The sequence below is a fragment of the Theropithecus gelada genome, chromosome 5, assembly GCF_003255815.1.
Source record: "Theropithecus gelada isolate Dixy chromosome 5, Tgel_1.0, whole genome shotgun sequence".
In the NCBI taxonomy this organism is placed as follows: Eukaryota; Metazoa; Chordata; class Mammalia; order Primates; family Cercopithecidae; genus Theropithecus; species Theropithecus gelada.
In genome coordinates this window covers 48,672,585-48,693,852 of record NC_037672.1, presented here as the reverse complement: position 1 = coordinate 48,693,852, position 21,268 = coordinate 48,672,585, and the positions used below count along the sequence as shown (strand labels likewise).

At 35.5% G+C, this 21,268-nt stretch overlaps 1 protein-coding gene across 2 annotated transcripts in view; it reads left to right on the top strand.

Annotated features, from left to right (window-relative positions):
- Positions 1 to 21,268, top strand: part of GRID2 (glutamate ionotropic receptor delta type subunit 2) — a 1,538,331-nt gene that overhangs the window by 876,427 nt on the left and 640,636 nt on the right. The window lies entirely within an intron of this gene.

Genomic DNA, 21,268 nt, shown 5'->3' with positions numbered 1-21,268 from the left:
AAAAAAAAAAAAAAAAAAAAAAAAAAAAAAAAAAAGAAAGAAACACAGTCAGACAGAAGCACTGCCTCCAGCTCATCTCTATTTCTGCCTTCTGTGTCACTATCCCTTGCTTGATGTTAAAGAAATGTGAGTAGAGCTTTTTCTAGAGGTTGTCATCCAACATCTGGTATGCCTGGAAAGGGTGACTTGAAAATCTCAAAATCCCACATACTAAAAACAGGTGCTTCTATCTGCCTCCCCATCCTTTTCCACTCCCTTAACCTCAGAAATGCACCTCAAAAGGAAAAATATGAAGGCATTTCACTTTAATCTCATACCCTTCAACAAGCTCAAACTTCAAACCAGCAATAAGGGCAGAAATTGGACACCGCCTTCTTTATGTTAAAACTATGTGATAAAGTCAGCCAGATCTGGTTCTTAATAAGGGTAACAAAAACTAGATTAAAGCAAAATATCCAAAATATTATAGCTATGACATTTATGAACTATGAATAGAAGAAAATATTAGAACAATTGTGATATAAACAATTTCATAATCTGAGTCATATGAAATATACCACTGTTAAAAATATAAAGGAACATCTCACTTTTCCTAATACATGTGAAAACCACTTTTTTATTGTGAAGCTAACAGTGCCAGGTCACCATATTGTTTCTGGAGAGAAAATAATTTTCATCTCTCAAGATGATATTTTAATCCAATAATCACATTAAATGAACTTGTTTTGTGTGTCTCAATGCACAGTAAAATAAAAATGTGTCTTTGAGTTCTAAAATTCTTAATTTGAATTTGATAAAGTATGCATCAGATTTTAATATACATGAATCAGCCTCAATGTAAGCAATCTTCATATAGAATGCAAGCTGTTTATTTTTTCCTGTTCTAGTTTCACGTGGTAAAATACTGTATATAGATAAACACTAATCTCCAAAGTATGAAAGGATAATGAACATTCAAGGAAGGGCACAAAGAACTTCAAAAAAACAATCAAATTCTCTTTGTTTCAGCTTACAGACTTAGAGTAAAAATACATACAAAATAATATAATTAACTCTTCACAATGTAATTTTAAATCTCAAAGATTAAACCAAAGCATTTTGCTTATGGACTATCTAATTCTTTGTTTACTAATTTTAAAGTAGACTTCATCGGGTTTGGTATTTTGCTTTCTGATCTAGAAAGAAAAAAATAAGCAAGCAAAAATAATAAAAAGGGAGAAACCTACTTTCAAAACAATCTGAAAATCATAAACAGAGGTGGTTGTTTACCCTTGATTTAAAAAGATGAAGACAAAGAGTACATGATTGCTTTTCCAGGAAAAGCATCAGATGAAATAGACTTGAGATATAATTTTACTAGAAATCAAAGAAGTACAAAATATTCATAATTAACCACAGCTTAAATTGAACAGGTGGATACATACTGGTTAGCATGTTAGTTCATCGTATATTTAAAGTTTGTTAAACTATTTATTGCTGCTTCAAGCCAGACTCTGGAACCAAATGGTGTTTGATACCAACTCTTCATTGTCATGAGCCATGATAGTAACAGATTAGTAACTACTTTGCATGGCTAATTCTGATAGATGAACTGTTACTTCGAAGGCAACAAAGTCTAATCAGATGTTTAGGAAATGTTTTAGATATTTCAGAGAAAGGGAAGATATAATTTATGGCCAGGAATTAAATGGCCCCAAAGTGTTCAGCAGTTATAAATATTACCTTGAAAGCACAGTTAAAAAAAAAATCCTGAGGAAGATAAAAAGAATAACATGCTCAAAACAACCAGCCTGGTTGTCCATGTTTATCAATGTTTACTTGGAGGAAGACCTATAATGTTATTTTGTCCTGATATGTCCTGTTAACATTTGTTATGAGTTACTTTAATGAAAACAAAGGAAGCCTAAATATGAAATTAGGAAATAGATCCCCAAAGTGATTGAATATTCTTTGAATAGTAATCAATGTCTAACCTATTAAGATAGATGGAAATCAATGACTCAAAAAAGACTGGAGGTAAAATTTACAAAATAAATATAAAATTCTGGCCTCCTATTTCATATAAGATGATATACCAAGTAGCTGGAGTGATCTTCCACTTGAAATAACTAACAGTTTTATATACATTTTTGAAAATATCTTCAGAAATACTTCCATGATCTGATAAAAACACCCGGGCTAAAGTCAAATGGAGCATTGAATCAGACTTTCATTTTGAGGACATTTGCCAAATCAGGTAATTTGAGTGCTGATGTTTGCAGGCTTTCAGTACTCAGAGGACAGGGAAAAAAGCCCAGGGCTCGCGCTTCCAATCAGAGAAGTGGCAGAGACTAGCTAGTCAGAAACCTTTTTCATCCTTTTCCTAAGCGTAGTGGTGAACAATGTTTCTTGGTGTCTCTTGAGTTAGGTAGCAGTGATGCAGCTGAGTTCTGGCCGATGTGCTATGAATGAAAGTGTCATATGTTCCTTCCAGGCCAGGACATAGCATGATTTTTCTCCCTTCAACAGATCCAGTGGTCATGTGTTGAAGATAACGGTGTCCCAGTTTAGAAGGAAAGTGGATTACTGACTCAATGAACAGGGAAGAGCCACCGTGGAGAATTCTGGTTCTCCTTAATAAGTTCTTATGTGTATCTGATTTTAGTTTTCTCATTTTATGTGAAATAATTGGAATTTAGTTCTCCTAAGATTCTTCCAGACTTGAAATTGTTGGTTTTATTTTGGTAAGAACACATAGCATGAGACCTACCTTCTTAACAGATTTTTAGATGTACAATATAGTATTGTTATCTGTAGGCACAGTGTTGTACATTAGATCTTTAGAACTACTATGTATACCTCTGACATAAAATAGACACTTGGTCTTTTTTAATAAATGAGTGAGCAAATGACCCTAAAGTACCTTTCCCTGCAAAAGTGTCCTCTATAGCAGCTATTCCTCTGATTAATTAAAATTCTATTCCTTCATTGTTACCAACGGATTGAGGTGCAACTTTTAGGAAAATAATAATTGAACAAACTCACACTCTGGAGTAATTATATCAGCTCTACAGACTGATCAATATTCAGATGCTATACACCAGCATTGCTTACAATAGTTGTTAAAGTATTGAAATATTACCATAACAGATCATAAATATCTGCAGCTTGAAACCCTCCAATATTTCTCCCCACCACCACCCTAATGTCTTTCCAGAGACCTAAGGTTTTGTGATCATAGTTCCTTGATTCCACAACGAAAAGAACAATGTTTGTTGTAAACATCCTTTTCCTTCTTAGCATGAAATTTATAGGCTAACCTTGCCTTTATCTCTTCTGATTTGTTGGTGCAGTCACACTAGTGGTTAAATATTTTGAATACCACTCCCGGATAGCTTGGCTAAACTGTTAAACAATATTTGTCATTTAAAATAATCTACTAAGCCTAGATGAATCTCTTAGTGCAATGTACAGGAAGTAAGTCATAATTTTTTATATAATAATGCTTCTAGGTAAAGAAATATCTTAAAAGTACCTGACTGAAGAAACAAGGGGCTGTGGCTAATAGGCATTTAATGAGTATTGGAGAAATTTCTGAAAAACCTCATTAGCTTCTCTCTGTATTCCTGGCCAAAAAAAAAAAAAAAAAAAAAAGGAAATCCTTTTCCTCTACTGCCATTCTGTCTGCTGGTATTCCTTAGGAACCCATTCTCTGCCCTCTTCTCTCACTTCATAATTATCTGTAAGGGTTCTCATCCAGTTCAACTGATATCTATTTTTAGATGATCCTTACCTTTGTATTTTTCACTCAAAGCTCTCAGTTCAGTATTTTAACATTGTATTGGTCATCTTCGACTGGGTTCCTACAATTTAATATTTTCAAATTACCTGTGTAGAGGCTTCTTGGTGGTCTAGTGGTTAGGACTCAGCTCTCTCAAATAACCGGTGTATTCCCAGTCTCAGTGATTGGCCTGATGATCCTCCTTTTAGACGAAACTTGAAATTGTATTTTCATGATCTCACCTTCCCTTTATTCTTCTTTCATTCCGTTATTCACCAAGTTTTCTTAATTCTGCTTCCTAAATATCTCTTGAAATCATTTTATATCTTAATTCGCACTACCACATGAGGATCTTCTAGCCATTCTGAAAAATCTTCATGCCTCTGCATATTCTATTGCTCTGCACAGAAGGCCTTTTATCCTCCCCAACACCTTTTTTCTGCCTTGCAGATGCCGCCTTTTTATCCTTTTATACTAAGTTCAAAGGTCACCATTTTAGGAATCTGTCTTGACTACTATTTTCCCCTGGAAGTCATTTGATAAACATCTCTATTACTGCACTTAACAAATTTTATTGTAATGAATTCTGAACTAAGCTGACATTTCCTATACTCTAAGCCACTTTATCCAGTAAAATTGAATTATTTGGCAACAGTTTATCCAATCATATGACATAAGAATTAGCATAGCTGGAAGATGATAGCTGGAAAGATACTGGAGCTACATGTACAAACAATGGAGAAGAAAGGGGCCAGCAAGTTTATCAAATCAAAATAGCTTCATCTGGCCAGAGCATAAAAGACAAAGGGGAAAGGCAATAAAGAAGTGTAGGGGAAAATATAGAAGAGAAAAATGACAGTTACCCGATGCTGGGAAGGGTAGCGAGGGCGTGGGGGGTAGTGGTGATGGTTAATGGGTACAAAAATACAGTTAGAAAGAATGAATAAGATCTAGCACATGATAGCACAACAGAGTGAATATAGCCAGCAATAATTTATTGTATATTTAAAAATAACTGAAAGAGTAGAATTGGAATATTCCTAACACAAAGAAATGATAAATGCTTGAGGTGAAGGATACCCCATTACTCTGATGCGATTATTACACATTGTATGCCGGTATCAGACTATCATATGTATCTCATGAATATATTCACCTATTATATACTCATAATAATTAAAAATTTTAAAGATTATGAATGAATAAATATGTATGAAGTACTTGGAACAGTGCCTGGCACACAGTGTTATATGAGTTTATTGAGTAAATAAATAAAACACATTTTATATTTACCTCCTAATAAAAGAAAAATAGAGAGGACTTATTTGAATACATATGAAAAGTTAAAGATATGGACGTTGTGTTGGAAATTGGTGGGAAATTAGTAAAAGATTTTGTTAGCAAGAGAACTATATGATCTTGCTTATTAGAAATATCTGTCAGGCAGCATAGTGTTGGAATAGATTGGAGAGGTATGATAATAGGAACCAGGAACAAAAATCCAGGTCAGATAGATGGGCGTGTGCTCAAATGTCACGGCTGATAGACAGAGAAAAGAAGATTCAAAGGCCCTTTAGATATAGTGTTGACAGATCATGGTGTTTGGATGGGGAGGGTGAAAGAGAGGAAGGAACTTAGAATACGCCTGTGATTCTGGCTTGGATGACTGGATGTAATAGACTTATTAATGAAAATTAGAAAAACAGAGATGGGGCTGGGTGCCATGGCTCATGCCTGTAATCCCAGCACTTTGGGAGGTCGAGGCAGGGGGATCACGAGGTCAGGAGATAGAAACCATCCTGGCTAACACGATGAATCCCGTCTCTGCTAAAAATACAAAAAATTAGCCGAGCATGGTGGTGGATGCCTGTAGTCCCCAGCTACTTGGGAGGCTGAGGCAGCAGAATGGTGTGAACCTGGGAGGCAGAACTTGTAGTGAGCGGAGATCATGCCACTGCACTGCAGCCTGGGCAAGAGAGCAAGATTCTGTCTCTAAAAATAAATAAATAAATAAAAATAAAAATAAAATAAAAAACAGAGCTGGATACTTTGGCAAGGGTGGAAATGGATGGGTAGTGATTTTGATTTAGATCTAAAGATTTTGAAGGACATATAGGGGATGCACGGGAGGGATCCAGTAGGCAGTTGAATGTGTATGAACTTAGAGCATAAGAGAGAGTTCTGGTGTGGGTTAGGAAGATTTGAAACTTATCAGCCTATCAGTGGTGTTTAAAGGAATAGCTGTGGACAAGATGATCCAGGAAGCAAGTATGAGGTGAAAAGCCAATCACTCCTGTTTGTTGAATTAAAGGAAATCAAGGATTAGTTCTGAGCTGAGGTGAGGAATAGAAACTCAAGTGGACACAATTAAGAATCATATAAAGCCAGCCTGGTCCATAGTGGGAAAAGTATCACAGAGTACAAACAGAAGAATGAGAATGTGTCCTGCACTCTATTTTTGTTTTATTTTACTCAATCTCTTCTATTAAAGTGAAATTTTGTCACCAAATGAATCCAGGTCCCTTATACCTGGTAGTTGTGCTCTCAGTAAGAAGAAAATGTGTGTTTCTATCTACTCAAGCCTATCTACTCAAATTCCTTCTTCATACTCAGGGATGACTACATTAGTTGTGAGAATTGGAGCACACTGAAAATGTGGGCTCCCCAGTTCCAAAGGCTGGAAAAATATGCCATGAAAAGTAATAAAAAGTACCTTTTCCTTTCTTCCACGATCTCTTCCTCTATTTTGATTTTTTTAAATGTCATATTTAATGTAGCTTTTAAAATAAAAATATTTAAGTTTTAAAATAATATTTTACCATTCAACTCTGTACTGTGTAATACCAGTTTTAAGTGCAAATGTAAGAGCATGTAACTCACCTGCAGAATCACCAAAATTATATAACTTGTATTTCATAGCTTGGACATGCATATGTCTTTCATTCTTACCAGAAAAGTAGAAACATAGCATAAAACTAGTTTTTTATTTTATTTCCTGATACATGCATGTTTTTTCAACACTATCTCCTTTTGCTTTACTGATTAGTAAGGATGAAAGAAAGGAAAGGAAGTATGGTCACCTTATCTTACCTTTGTTTCTATGTTGTGATTTTTAGGTGCAAATACTCTTTTGTACTCACTTTGAGACTTGCTGAACTCTCATGCTCCCTGGCTGCACCACAATTGTTTATATGGCATCATAAATGTTATATGATAATGAGGCAACAAGGAAAGACTGATAGGCATACATATTATACATATCTTCTTTGCTCAAATTCATGTTTCATTGTCCCATCAGATTTCATTTACAAAACCCAAGCTCAAACATAAAATTATTAAAATTTTAAGCCAGAAATAACAGAGCATTAAGCGAAGCATGACTTCAGTTGCATATGTAGTGTTAATGGGACATAAATAAAACTATATGTTAATAAATGCAAGCTAGTCATCTTCTATTACACACCTTTCTCAATCACGCAGCATTTTCTTTAAAGTGACAGCAAAAGTTGTCAGCTTTGTTTCGTTTCACCATTTGTGAGATATATCCTTTCTGTAGACTTTTCTGCCACTAGAGGGAAAGATAATTTGTGTTCTGCTGCAATTTGTTATGCAGGAGCTAGGGAGGGATAGAGAATAATGTATGTTTGTATAGAGAGATGAAGCAGCAAATGCTCTTCATGAGAAGTTTTAACATTTTACATTTATCCTTGATATGTGCCTTTTTAAACATGAAATTCTTTTGAAACAGATGAAGGCTCCAATAGTACCATTATCTAAATCTGTATTTGCTTGTCATTGTCACACAATAGCTTTTCATTTACTGTGATGCTGAAGAAAGAGAGAGGAGAAGGTTGAATCAATTTATTAGGGCCAGGTACATATGTGGGTTTTCTAAAACTCTCAGAATTTCTACCATACTGCCTTACCTTACAGAAAAGTCATTTTCATATCTGTCATATTTGCATTTTATTGTGATTCTGAACTTCTACTTCCTTGGTAAATAAATGATTTTCAAACCACAAAGAAAACCTACATCTAGGAATATAACGATCTACCATTTGAAGAGCTCTGGTGTTAGAGTTTGGCAAAACAATTGTTTGAACTCCAGCTGTCTTTGGCAGAATGTGGAATATGTGTAGATTATTCTATGAAGTGAGAAGCCTAAGTCTGTGTCTCAGATGAGACTGAATGAAGAGGTTTACACCAACAGATTTGCCCACCAATAAATGATTTTATAAGACTTTTTATTTTCTTTTTTACAGAAGGTGCTGAAGATAACAGTGCTATTAAGTTGAGCTTAGACTTGATTCTAGACTGACTCCAAATGTTACATTTAAAAATCACTTTTTTTTATTTTGTTTTGTTACAAAGATTCATTGACCATTATTCTCTCCTTATGGAATTGTACTATATAATTACTTGGCAACAATATTTTAATGGTACCATCTGTTTTGTGCTTTTTTTTTTTTTCTACTGATGGCTGAGTCCATGTCCCCATAAAATACTCCTTGCAAGCTGTGCTTCATTTCCTAGCAGTTGCTTTGTCTCCACCTACACAGTGGAAAAGAATGAAATGGCTTGAGGAAATAGATGATTGCACTTGTACTGGTCAAATTACTAAAGAATCAGTAAGGCTGACTCTGTAAGGTTATTGACTGGCAGGCTCATCTGAGCCCATAACTTTACTTCCAACTGATGTTTCAAGGAGTGCTGGATCCAGGACTATCTGTAGAAGCTAAGAATCATTATAGTGCTGAGAAAAGCAACACAAGATTATTGTATTCAAGTTATTCAGTGTTTTTGAGTCATCCAGTCATTTGCTTATATTGCAGATAGGATGCTCCTTCATCAAGTCTATTCTGTCTCTTTAGTGCTTTTGAGAAGGAATTGAGGATGAGCAATCTGCCATTTCCTGCGCACCTAAATTTATCTCATTTATCTATTTTTTAATAAGCTGATATAGTAAAAGAAAGATTACTAATACAGAAGAGTCTTAGCTACTGTAAGACTTAGAGAATATTAAGTTTTTAAATTTCATTATTTTTCATTTTAAACACTTAAAATAAGACAGATAAGAATTTTTTTCCATCTGCTTTTTTTTTTTTTTTTTTGGTTTTCTATTTCAGTGTACTTCTGGAGATTAAGTTCTTAGCAAAGACATCATTTATTTAGTATTATCAGTACAAATCACTAGATGCATCAAACAAAACTGAATTTTGAGTTACAAAGACAAGATGGGGTAGGGTAATTGTACAAAGCTAAAGTAGAATTAATTTCATTATTTAAAAACTAGTGAATTTCTGTAGCTAGTTTATTATTAAAAAGGCAAAAATATATACAGTATGATAATCTCATTCCCATAGAAGTCACTCACGTCTCAGTTGTTATCCCAGTCAACAGAATGTGTTTGAACTAAGTTATTCATTATGAAATGCAAATAGAATGAGTTATCTATCTGTAACTCAAAGGATATATAGATAATCTTTGGCACATATTTTCACAGTTAAACAATACCAGAAAAAATGCATATTCCGTTCCGCTTGGGAAAACTGTGTAGATAATTCATGAGTTGTAAAACACAGGCCATGAGCATTCCTTTTTGGATTGACAAGGAAACAAGAATTGTGAAACATAAGTAATGATTATTAATTCCACAAAGCCTAAAATGTATATAGTAATCAATATAGATAAGGTAATATCATTGAATACTTAAGATTACAATTATTTTGAAAGCCACAAATGAAAAATACAAAAAATAAAGTTTTCCAGGTTGTCTCGAGTCTTAAAAAAAGTTTGTTTACTTCAAGAGATAAAAATGACAATAGCTAAACAAATATAATTTTGTTAGTCTTACCTTTATTAGCCCAAATTCAATTTCTCTGATGACAATGCTAAAAAATTGTGTTTTCAGTGAAATTGGTGTTCTGTGTCCTCCAACTCCCCCTCTACTTTTGCTTTTTGGCAAGGTTCCTTTCCCCTGTCCTCTGTGAAGTCATAGCACTCAAAAAGATACTGGAGCAATCTCCTTAGGAAGGGCCCATTCTGCTGTCTACAATTAGGACACTTGTTAGCCCTTTTTAATGGGATAAAATATGGGTTCATTCTGCATCCTGTAGGCGTTTCTCTAATACAGCTGTTATTAATAAATTTTGGGCTCATAAGTAAATTGATATTAGTGTGGATCATAAGCCAGTAGTATCACTGTCACGTGGGAACTAGCTAGAAATGCATATCTTAGGCACCAACCTGATCTACCGAACCTGAATCTGCATTTTAACAAGATTTTTACACGCATTAAAATTTGAGAACACTTAGTCTACACCAGAATGGTATTAACACTGAATGATGGCCAAGAAAAAATATAATGCCCAGTTGCAAAAATGCCTCAGTCTAAAGAAAGGATGTACCTGGTAGCAGTATGAGGCTCCATGTCAGGGCAGGTGAAGCTAATGGCTGTTTAGGACTGTGGCACTAGCATATCATACAGTCATCATTTTCTTAGTCTTTGACAAAAGTTATTCCTTATGTCACTGGAAAAAGTTTACATCGTAATGCAAATTTGAAAAGGATTTAAGGAACAGTACATATATTTGCAATGATAGAGAGAGAGAAAGGGAAAGGGAGAGATTATGAGAAACTTTTATTTAAGCACTAGCAGAATTTTGACCTCTTAGAAATCAAACAATAGAAGTATGGCTTTGCCTTTAACTTCTGAGGTTAGAGTGGAAATGTAATTTTCCAACCTCTCATCATTTCTGTAATCTTTCTGAATTCAGTTTAGAATTGAATGTATTTCACTACTTTCTTAGGAAAGGCTTTAATCAGTATTTGAAGGAATTTGAGCTTCTAATTCTCACATCCTTTTTATGCCTTATTTTCTATTATAGATGTACCCTAAATAGTTATTAAATATTTAGCTGTACATGGTAATTTATATTTTTGACAAACTTACTACGTAATTATCGTTCATGTGGTCTTTGGACCAGATTTTGAAATACTGTGAAGATTAAGCACCAGAATCAACCCTAAGATTTTCAGGGTAAAAATATAACAATTTTAAAAATGTGTGAATCATAGTTTTTTTATGTGACTGAAACTTTATCATCTCTAATTCCAGTTTACCTTATAAGTTTTATTTTTAATATAGTAAAATTCTCCCCCTTTCTGCAATTTTTTGCAGTGTAAATTGTACTTACTAAGGTTGAAAATATTTTAAGTTTTTACCAATTGTGTTTTCTTTTATACTTTAAGTTTTTCTTATTAATATCTATAGTTATTTATAATTTTTTATCTCATAATATCTGCTTGAATTTAATTTTTAAGACATTCCAATTTTTATTTTGACTATAGCAGCAATTTAGTCAATTTCTAATATATTTCAGAAGAATAATCTTCCTAACATTTCCAGAAAAGCCTTAAAATCCTGATAAGATTTCTTTGGAACAGGTCAGTTGAGGTTTTTCTCCTAATCATCATGTTAGGACTGTCATAATGGAAAGCATCCCATTTGAGGAAAGCCCTCCTTATTCTTTGTGAATTTTAGAAATTTTATCTCTGAATCCTCTGGAATGAAAAAAATCTTAGGCAGACTGGCAAATAACAGTTTTATCAGAATCATAATCATTTACCATAAATTAACATTGAATATAAAGACAATGCTTAAAATGTATATATTTAAATACATTTATTGAAGAATTAATGCTTAATTAAATGTTACAATTTTCATGCCTTGCTATTCGTGATATAGAAGCTCCTTTAAAATATAATAAACATGTCAGCTTACTGCATAGTAGTTTCTTCAATTTGTTGAGATTTAAATAAGGATAGCATGTGTTAGAGAGGAATAAAAATACTGTGCTTCAGCTCAGTAGCTTCCTTCTTGTGTTTTCTTTATGTAAGTGTGTGTTTATATATTCTTTTTTAACAACTTTCTAATTTAATAAAATCCTATCTGTCAGTTTAGCAACCCATAATTTATCATTATGCCACTGGACTAATGAATTTATTTTACAGGTACATCATCAACCTGGAATCATTTTTGTCTGTTACATACATTTTACCTGTAGAATTCCTTGAAATGTTAAAATGTGCTATCTGGAGAAGGGTATACTAGAAAGAATGATGACTGTACCAATAATTAGAAAGAAGCAAGAATTTTGAAGGAAATATGAGGAGTTCCATCTTCATCATGGTCAAATAAGAAAGCTAATGGAACATCCAAGAGGCAATATGAGACAGCTCAAGACACAATATTGAATGAGTGCAAGATTAAATGAAGAGAAAAGAGAAGGGCTGGCCCACACAGGAATAAAAGCACTTACTGCATTTTCTAGAGCATAATAGTTTTAGCAACTCTTTTGAATCTGCTGCTTTCTGTTTTATATATTTACTTTAAAACACATCTTGGAAGTATCCTCTTTTTTAAAAAAATCAAAAATATTCTATGGTAAATAAGATACACATTCTTTTCAGGCTGTGTGTATACATTTGTTGGAAACAAATATCTTAGAATTAATAGTAACATTTTTCCATCAAGATGTATTATCTAAATACATACACAAATTATATGTGTATTTATCAGCCCCACAATGTGATTTAATCTTTTACATGCATTCATCTAAGAACATTATGGAGCATATAAACCAAAATATCAAGAGTGGTTATCTCAAGGCAGTAAGATTATAAATGCCTTTATTTTCCAATTCTGATTTTTGTGTGCGTGCATATATATATATACACACACACACAAGCGCACACACACACACATACATACATATACATTTCATATATATTTTCTCTCTCTCTTTTAAATAGAGACGGAGTCTTGCCATCTTGCCAAGGCTGGTCTCAAACTCCTGGGTTCAAGTGATCTTCCCACCTCAGTCTTCCAAAGTGCTGGGATTACAGGTGTGAGTCACTGCACTGATCAGTTTTTTTTTGTTTTTTTTTTTTTTTAACTTAAGGGAAAAAAAAATTGCAGAATTAAAAAAAAAGGAAGTAGTTCAAAGTAGACATTTCTTATGACTGTATATTTTTTATGATAGGCTGTCATTAAATATTTAACCAAATAAAAGAATTAAAACCAGATGAAATTTTAATTACTTAAGGAACAATGTCATGCAACATTGGTAGAAGTGGCTACTAGCTCTGGAAAATAAATGTGGGCAGAAAGAATAGACTGTGGCTTAATATCGAGGCTACCTGCAAATGCCCCTGTAACATAACTAGTACTGGACAGAATGTAAGAATTTTGAGTTTGGGATGACCAACATGGAGACTCAGAATACATTATATGGATTTTTAGATTAATACAGAAGTTATAGCATGGAATCAGGATCCCTCCTTAGGTAACTGCCCCACTCCTATCCCTCTTCATATTGTCTTATAATTACCTATTAACTTAGCTCTCTTTATCCATGGACTGTAAGCTCATCACACATGAACTTGGTTTTGTTTACTGTGCTTGGTATATATATAGGGCCTTAATATATTCTGGCTAGATGAGAGATGTGTAAGAGGTGAAAAACCAAGCCTAGGAAAAAAAAAAAAAAAAAAAAGTAATTTAGAAAATAAAATAAACAGAGGGAAATACCAGACAATACAGATGGCTCAACAGCAATTGTAGAAAGCAGCATAAATAGATTTTAAGAGCATGACTTTGGGACTAAGGTAACCCTGGTTTGATTTTCTTCTCCATGAGAATGAAGAGCAGTTGTAACGGGCTGAAGTGAGTAAGGATAGCAGCACTGAGTAGTGGCATCAGAAAAACCTCTAAGTTTTATTACAAGACAAATTAAACTCAGAATATAACAAGGCTTATTCCTGGGTATAATTTTTTAAAACACAGCTGAGATAGTCATAAAATATGCAGTTATTTTTAATTTAGGAACAAAACCGGGACCTTTAAAAATTTATGCTTCTCTGATTTTTGTCCTTCCAACATTAGTCTAGAAATAAGTTTATTGAGAAGTCAGCTGTTTTTAGACTCTATGTTGACTTTTAATAGTATTAAATGAATGATAGGGAAAAAAAAAGAAAATACTGGTTATCCTTGTTTGAGGAATCTAGCTTTGGGAGAAAAGTGATAAAATCTGCTTTATTTTTTTCCTTTCATTTTTTTGGATATCGTTTTAGAAAAACACTTAGGGAGGAAAGACTGTGAGTGATTTTTGTTTTTGTGCCACAGCACAGACACTTACGTGACAATTGGAGTAAATAAAGTAAGCTTTGACTGCTGTTCTCTAATTGATGTGTGCCTCTGATACTGATGTGTTAAGGAAAATAACATATCTGCAACCCCTTTCCAGAGAGACACTATGACCTAAGAGTTCAGAGTATGAGCCCTGTTACTTCACACACCTGTGTTCATATCCTTGCTTAGCAGGAAGACCCTGGACAAGTTTTTCAGTTTCTCTGAAGGCTGCATTTTCATCTGGAAGATGGAGATAATAACTTCCTTATAGGATTGTTGGGATAATTTTGCAAAGGGTTTAACACAGTGCTTAATACACAGCAATTGCAAAGAAATATAAATTATTTTGTTATTATTTTGTAAGCAGATACCACATCGACTGTGAGTCCTCAGACTTGGCAACTTACAACTGGCGGAAGGAGAGGAAAGGAAAAAGAGAGAGCAATGTCATAGTAGGTTGTCGTTTTTTCTTTAAATTCATACTACAAAGAGAAGAAAAGACCAGGAGCCTGAGAAGAAGACCCTAAATATAGCCAGAGTCAAGGTTATTAATAGAGTGTGGGATTGCTGGAGACTAGAATAAATGAATCGAAGACAGAGAGGAGACAGGAAAAAAGATATGCAAGAATCCTCTTTGTCATTTACCTCCCCGACTTTCCTTCCGGGTGGCTTAACAGTAGTGAAACTGGAGAGAGTAAATGAAAGGAGGCAACTGTTGACAGCAGAGAATAGGAAAACTTGGTGTGCCTGTTATGACTCTTCCCTAAGAGCAGAGTCCCAAAGGAGAAGGCATGAAGCAGAATATTTTAGTTTTGCGCTAACTCGCCTTTCTCTCAGAGTATCTGCTTTCTCATATCAGAGCAGAGTTTTATTAACAGTAGTAGCCGCTTAACATAAATGAACATTCCATAATTAAAAGAACTCCCTTTAATTAAAAATACTGTGCAGACAGGAGGCGCTTCTTAAAGTCTGGAAGATTGATGGACTGCACAAAACCACCTATTAGAACCACAAATAGGGAGCAGAAATTTAAACACTTAAAATATGAGTAATGTCATTTGCATTTATTAATACTCAACCCATATTGCATTGAATATCTATATTGTTAAAATTACTAAGAGTGGAGAATACTACCAAATTAAAAGTGTTTTAAAGCACTAAATCGTATGTATAGGCACTTGTAAAATAAGGCATTATGTTGTAAAATACTAGTTATACCTTTTAGGTAAAAGGAGCAAATGAAAGGTGAATGGGATTCATATAACCTGCAGTCTTCATGATTCCCACATGGAAAGAGACAGAATTGGAGCTAGGATTTAAACACTTAACATATATGAGTAAAGATAAAGTGAATGAAAAAATGTAGTGTACTGTAATTTGTTAGCTAAAAATTTTAATATCTATCTACTGTGTTTCTTATGCTATAGACACTTTAAGGGTAAAAATTTACATTTTCTCAAACCCCAACATCTAAAGTGGGTAGAACGAGTTATAGCTGCTGGTCTGCTCTCTCTTACTCCCTTCATTTGGAGAACTTCACCTGTGGGAAAGAAGAGAAATCAGGTGACCTGGGTCTATTCTCCTTGTCAGTTGGACATCCAGGAAAATGGACTAAGAATATTTGGAGAAAGAGAGCTTATCTCTGCAATGCTGTCAGCATGATGTGCTGGTGAAGAATAGTGAAACTTAGTAAACATAACCCTGGATCGATAAGGCATGGTCATCTGTCAGGAATGCCACAAATAAACTATGGAACTATCTGGAGTATAAAATGAAGATACTTCAGAATGTAAACAATCACTGCTTTATGAGGAATCACAGAAGCCTCATGTGGGGATATAACCTCTTCTGGCCAGAGCTGCTTGTCAGATATAAGAAGAAAGAACCTGGGGAAACACCCTTGATGTCTGTTCTCTCTGTGCTTGGTCTGAGGCTTTTCTTGTCTGTCTCCTTGAAATAAGTACTAGGTTACTGCTGAGTAAGGTCTCTGATTCTTGTGCTGCTTTGACAATCTAAACTAGTGTGCTAGCTCATAGGTTGCTGGATATGATCTGGGCTCCACAAAGCAGATGCTCTGTAATGAGCCTCAAATTTGTAGTCCATTAAGTCAGGAGAGAGTCAGTGCATTGATAATTATTTTACTAATCCATTTACCACTACAACTAATGGGAGCAAGTTGTATGCATGGTGGCGGTGAGAGAGGATAAATCTTGTACGTTTCAGAAGAGAGGTAGTGAAAGTGACAGCAAGAAGAGAAAATAACATCAGAAAGGGAATGTAAAAATTGTTGGAATTCCAGCTTTGTTCTGAGACACAGCAAGCAATTGTTGTTTCTCATTATTTTAAAAGAAATTGTGTCTTTTTAAAGTTACTCTTGAGTTGCTTCAGTGAAAAATTCATACTCTAGAGGCACCCCATTCCTTGTTTGATGGCTCCAATTGTTGCACAGTTATATTGATACAGATCTGTCTCCAAAGAGATTCCATCCAACAGCCTGCTCCTTGGTGCTAATTTTTATTTTGACTTCCACAACTATCCGCTCTATCAGAGTATGCTAGTCTCATGGTTTTTGTTGTCTTAATTATTTTAACAGTTCTCCATAACGTTTATAAAAGTCTATATTGCATCCTGAGGTCTCTTCTCTGAATGTGCTCAAACTTGGGTAGGCTCCTTTTTTGAAAATAGGTATTAGGTTTCTCTGCAACACAACCACCACCAACAGAAAATGGAAGGAAAGGAAATAAAATAGAAATGAAGGATGAGCCTATAGATTAAAATACACTAAAAAGAAAAAGTTAACACATACTAATGCATGTACCTTATTTGGATACTGCTTCAAATGAGCTACAGAATTAATTTATATATGAGTTATGTGAAAATGTGAACATTAACTGAAGGTTTGATGATATTAAGAAACCTTTTTTTATAGGTATGATTTTAGCATTTGGATTATGTTTTTAAATTTCTTATATTTTAGAGATGCATTCTGAAAAATTTTATAGATGAAATGCATAAGATGTTTGAGATTTGTTTCAAAGTAACTTAGGGTGGTGGTGATGAGTATATAAATATAAATATATGTATGGCTGGGTGCAGTGACTCACGCCAGTATTCACAGCACTTTGGGAGGATGAGGCAGGTGAATCACTTGAGGTCAGGGGTTCGAGACCAGCCTGGCCAACATGGCAAAAAAACCATCTCTACTAAAAATATAAAACTTAGCCAGGTATGGTGGTGCACTCCTGTAATCCCACCTACGTGGGAGGCTAAGGCATAAGAATCATTTGAACTCATGTGGCAGAGTTTGTGGTGAGCCAAGATTGAGATCGCAACACTGCACTCCAGCCTGAGCAACAGAGTGAGACTGTATCTCAAAAGAAAGAAAGAAAAGAAAGAAAAGAATGAAAAGAAAGAAAAGAAGGAAAGAAAGACTTTGGTTAGTATTTGAAATTCACCATAACAAAAAACATCATTAAAAAGTTTTAGATGAAATCTCATTAGATAAGGACAGTTTTCCCTCACTGATTTTATTACTAGCTATATGTCTTACTTCAAGAAAGCAGCTCAAAAATGTGTGTGTGTGTGTGTGTGTCTATATATATGTTTAGTTAGTCGAAAGAATGAACAAATAGATAAAAAATATATCACTACCAGTAGAATGTACTATTAATAAGAAATCATGGGATTCCATAAGTTAATTTATTAGTTATATAAATAAATAATAATCATCTCTTTTAAAATTTAAACATGGGCAATTGAAGTTGACTCTATTTTGGCTATTTCTTTGCTCTTAGCAAAAATAAAAACAGATTCTTTAGCTTCAACTTAAGATCTTACAGAAAAAGAGAAACAGAAACGTGACTAGAGATACTCATTTTTTAAGGAATCAAATTTTATATGAAAGCTATTACATATATAATTTCCAGGGTTACTTCTTAAATCAACACAGTTTCTGGCATAAAAATACTTGCACTGGCATAAAAATACTTTCTGGCATAAAAATATAATCACCAGTGCTGAAAATGTGGTCCATTGTGCCCATGAAAGCTGCTGCATTTGGCTCTGAGCAAAAGGACACTGGTAGGATAACAATTAAAATAAAAAGTTAATATTTTATTTACCATCTTAGTTTTAGGTCAATTTTCAAACAATACAACAGAGCATTATTTAAATATTGCCTCAGATGACTAGGGGATCATTCAATGGCCTCAAGTACTATATTTTTAAAAAAACAGTGAATGGGGCGGAGCAAGATGGCTGAATAGGAACAGCTCTGGTCTCCAGCTCCCAGTGTGAGCAACACAGAAGACGGGTGATTTCTGCATTTTCAACTGAGGTACGGGGTTCATCTCACTAGGGAGTGCTGGAAAATCTGTACTGGTCGCAGGTGCATCCCGACCAGTGAGAGCTGAAGCAGGGTGAGGCATCTCCTCACCTGGGAAGTGCAAGGGGGAAGGGAATCCCTTTTCCTAGCCAGGGGAACTGAGACACACAACACCTGGAAAATCGGGTAACTCCCACCCCAATACTGCGCTTTACCAAAGGTCTTAACAAACGGCACACCAGGAGATTATATCCCACACCTGGCCGGAAGGGTCCCACGCCCATAGAGACTCCCTCAGTGCTAGCACAGCAGTCTGCAATCTAACCTCTAACCGCAAGGCAGCAGAGAGGCTGGGGGAGGGGTGCCCACCATTGCTGAGGCTTAAGTAGGTAAACAAAGCCGATGGGAAGCTCGAACTGGGTGGAGCCCACAGCAGCTCAAGGAGGCCTACCTGTCTGTAGACTCCACCTCTGGGGACAGGGCACAGCTAAACAACAAAAAAAAGCAGCAGAAACCTCTGCAGATGCAAACGACCCTGTCTGACAGCTTTGAAGAGAGCAGTGGATCTCCCAACATGGAGATTGAGATCTGAGAATGGACAGTCTGCCTGCTCAAGTGGGTCTCTGACCCTTGAGTAGCCTAACTGGGAGACATCCCCCACTAGGGGCAGACCGACACCTGACACCTCACAAGGCGGGGTACACCCCTGAGACGAAGCTTCCAAAGCAAGAATCAGACAGGTACACTCGCTGTTCAGCAATATTCTATCTTCTGCAGCCTCTGTGCCTGTTACCCAGGCAAACAGGGTCTGGAGTGGACCTCAAACAATCTCCAACAGACCTACAGCTGAGGGTCCTGACTCTTAGAAGGAAAACTAACAAACGGAAAGGACACACACACCAAAACCCCATCAGTACGTCACCATCATCAAAGACCAGAGGCTGATAAAACCACAAAGATGGGGAAAAAGCAGGGCAGAAAAGCTGGAAATTCAAAAAATAAGAGCGCATCTCCCCATCCAAAGGAACACAGCTCATCACCAGCAATCGATCAAAGCTGGACAGAGAATGACTTTGACAAGTTGAGAGAAGAAGGCTTCAGTCCATCAAACTTCTCAGAGCTAAAGGAGGAATTACATACCCAGTGCAAAGAAACTAAAAATCTTGAAAAAAGAATGCAAGAATGGATAAGTAGAATAATCAATACAGAGAAGGCCATAAATGAACTGACAGAGATAAAAACCATGACACGAGAAATGTGTGACAAATGCACAAGCTTCAGTAACCAACTTGATCAACTGGAAGAAAGACTATCAGCGACTGAGGATCAAATGAATGAAATGAAATGAGAAGAGAAGTCTAAAGAAAAAAGAGGAAAAAGAAATGAACAAAGCCTTCAAGAAGTATGAGATTATGTGAAAAGACCAAATCTACGTCTGATTGGGGTGCCTGAAAGTGACGGGGAAAATGGAACCAAGTTGGAAAACACTCTTCAGGATATCATCCAGGAGAACTTCCCCAACCTAGTAAGGCAGACCAACATTCAAATTCAGGAAATACAGAGAACACCACAAAGATACTCCTCGAGAAGAGCAACTCCAAGATACGTAATTGTCAGATTCACCAAAGTTGAAATGAAGGAAAAACTGTTAAAGGCAGCCAGAGAGAAAGGTCGGGTTACCCACAAAGGGAAGCCCATCAGACTAACAGCAGATCTCTCGGCAGAAACTCTACAAGCCAGAAGAGAGTGGGGGCCAATATTCAACATTCTTAAAGAAAAGAATTTTAAACCCAGAATTTCATATCCAGCCAAACTAAGTTTCATAAGTGAAAGAGAAATAAAATTCTTTACAGATAAGCAAATGCTTAGAGATTTTGTCACCACTAGGCCTACCTTACAAGACACCCTGAAGGAAGCATTAAACATGGAAACGAACAGTCAGTACCAGCCTTTGCAAAAACATGCCAAAATATAAAGACCATTGATGCTAGGAAGAAACTGCATCAACTAACGAGTAAAATAACAAGTTAATATCATAATGACAGGAGCAAGTTCACACATAACAATCTTAACCTTAAAGGTAAGTGGACTAAATGATCCAATTAAAAGACACAGACTGGCAAGCTGGATGAAGAGTCAAGACCCATCAGTTTGCTGTATTCAGGAAACCCATCTCACATGCAGAGATGCACACAGGCTCAAAATAAAGGGATGGAGGAAGATCTACCAAGCAAATGGAAAACAAAAAAAAGCAGGGGTTGCAATACTAGTCTCTGATAAAACAGACTTTAAACCATCAAAGATCAAAAGAGACAAAGAAGGCTATTATATAATGGTAAAGGGATCAGTTCAACAGGAAGAGCTAACTATCCTACACATAAATGCACGCAATACAGGAGCACCCAGATTCATAAAACAAGTCCTTAGAGACTTACAAAGAGACTTAGACTCCCATACAATAATAATGGGAGACTTCAACACCCCACTGTCAACATTAGACAGAGAAATGAGACAGAAAATTTACAAGGATATCCAGGAATTGAACTCATCTCTGCAGCAAGCAGACCTAATAGACATCTACAGAACTCTCCACCCCAAATCAACAGAATATACATTCTTCTCAGCACCACATTGCACTCATTCCAAAATTGACCACATAATTGGAAGTAAAGCACTCCTCAGCAAATGTACAAGAACAGAAATTATAACAAACTGTCTCTCAGACCACAGTGCAATCAAACTAGAACTCAGGACTAAGAAACTCAATCAAAACTGCTCAACTACATGGAAACTGAACATCCTGCTCCTGAATGAGTACTGGGTACATAATGAAATGAAGGCAGAAATAAAGATGTTCTTTGAAACCAATGAGGACAAAGATACAACATACCAGAATCTCTGGGACACATTTAAAGCAATGTGTAGAGGGAAATTTATAGCACTAAATGCCCACAAGAGAAAGCAGGAAAGATCTAAAATTGACACTCTAACA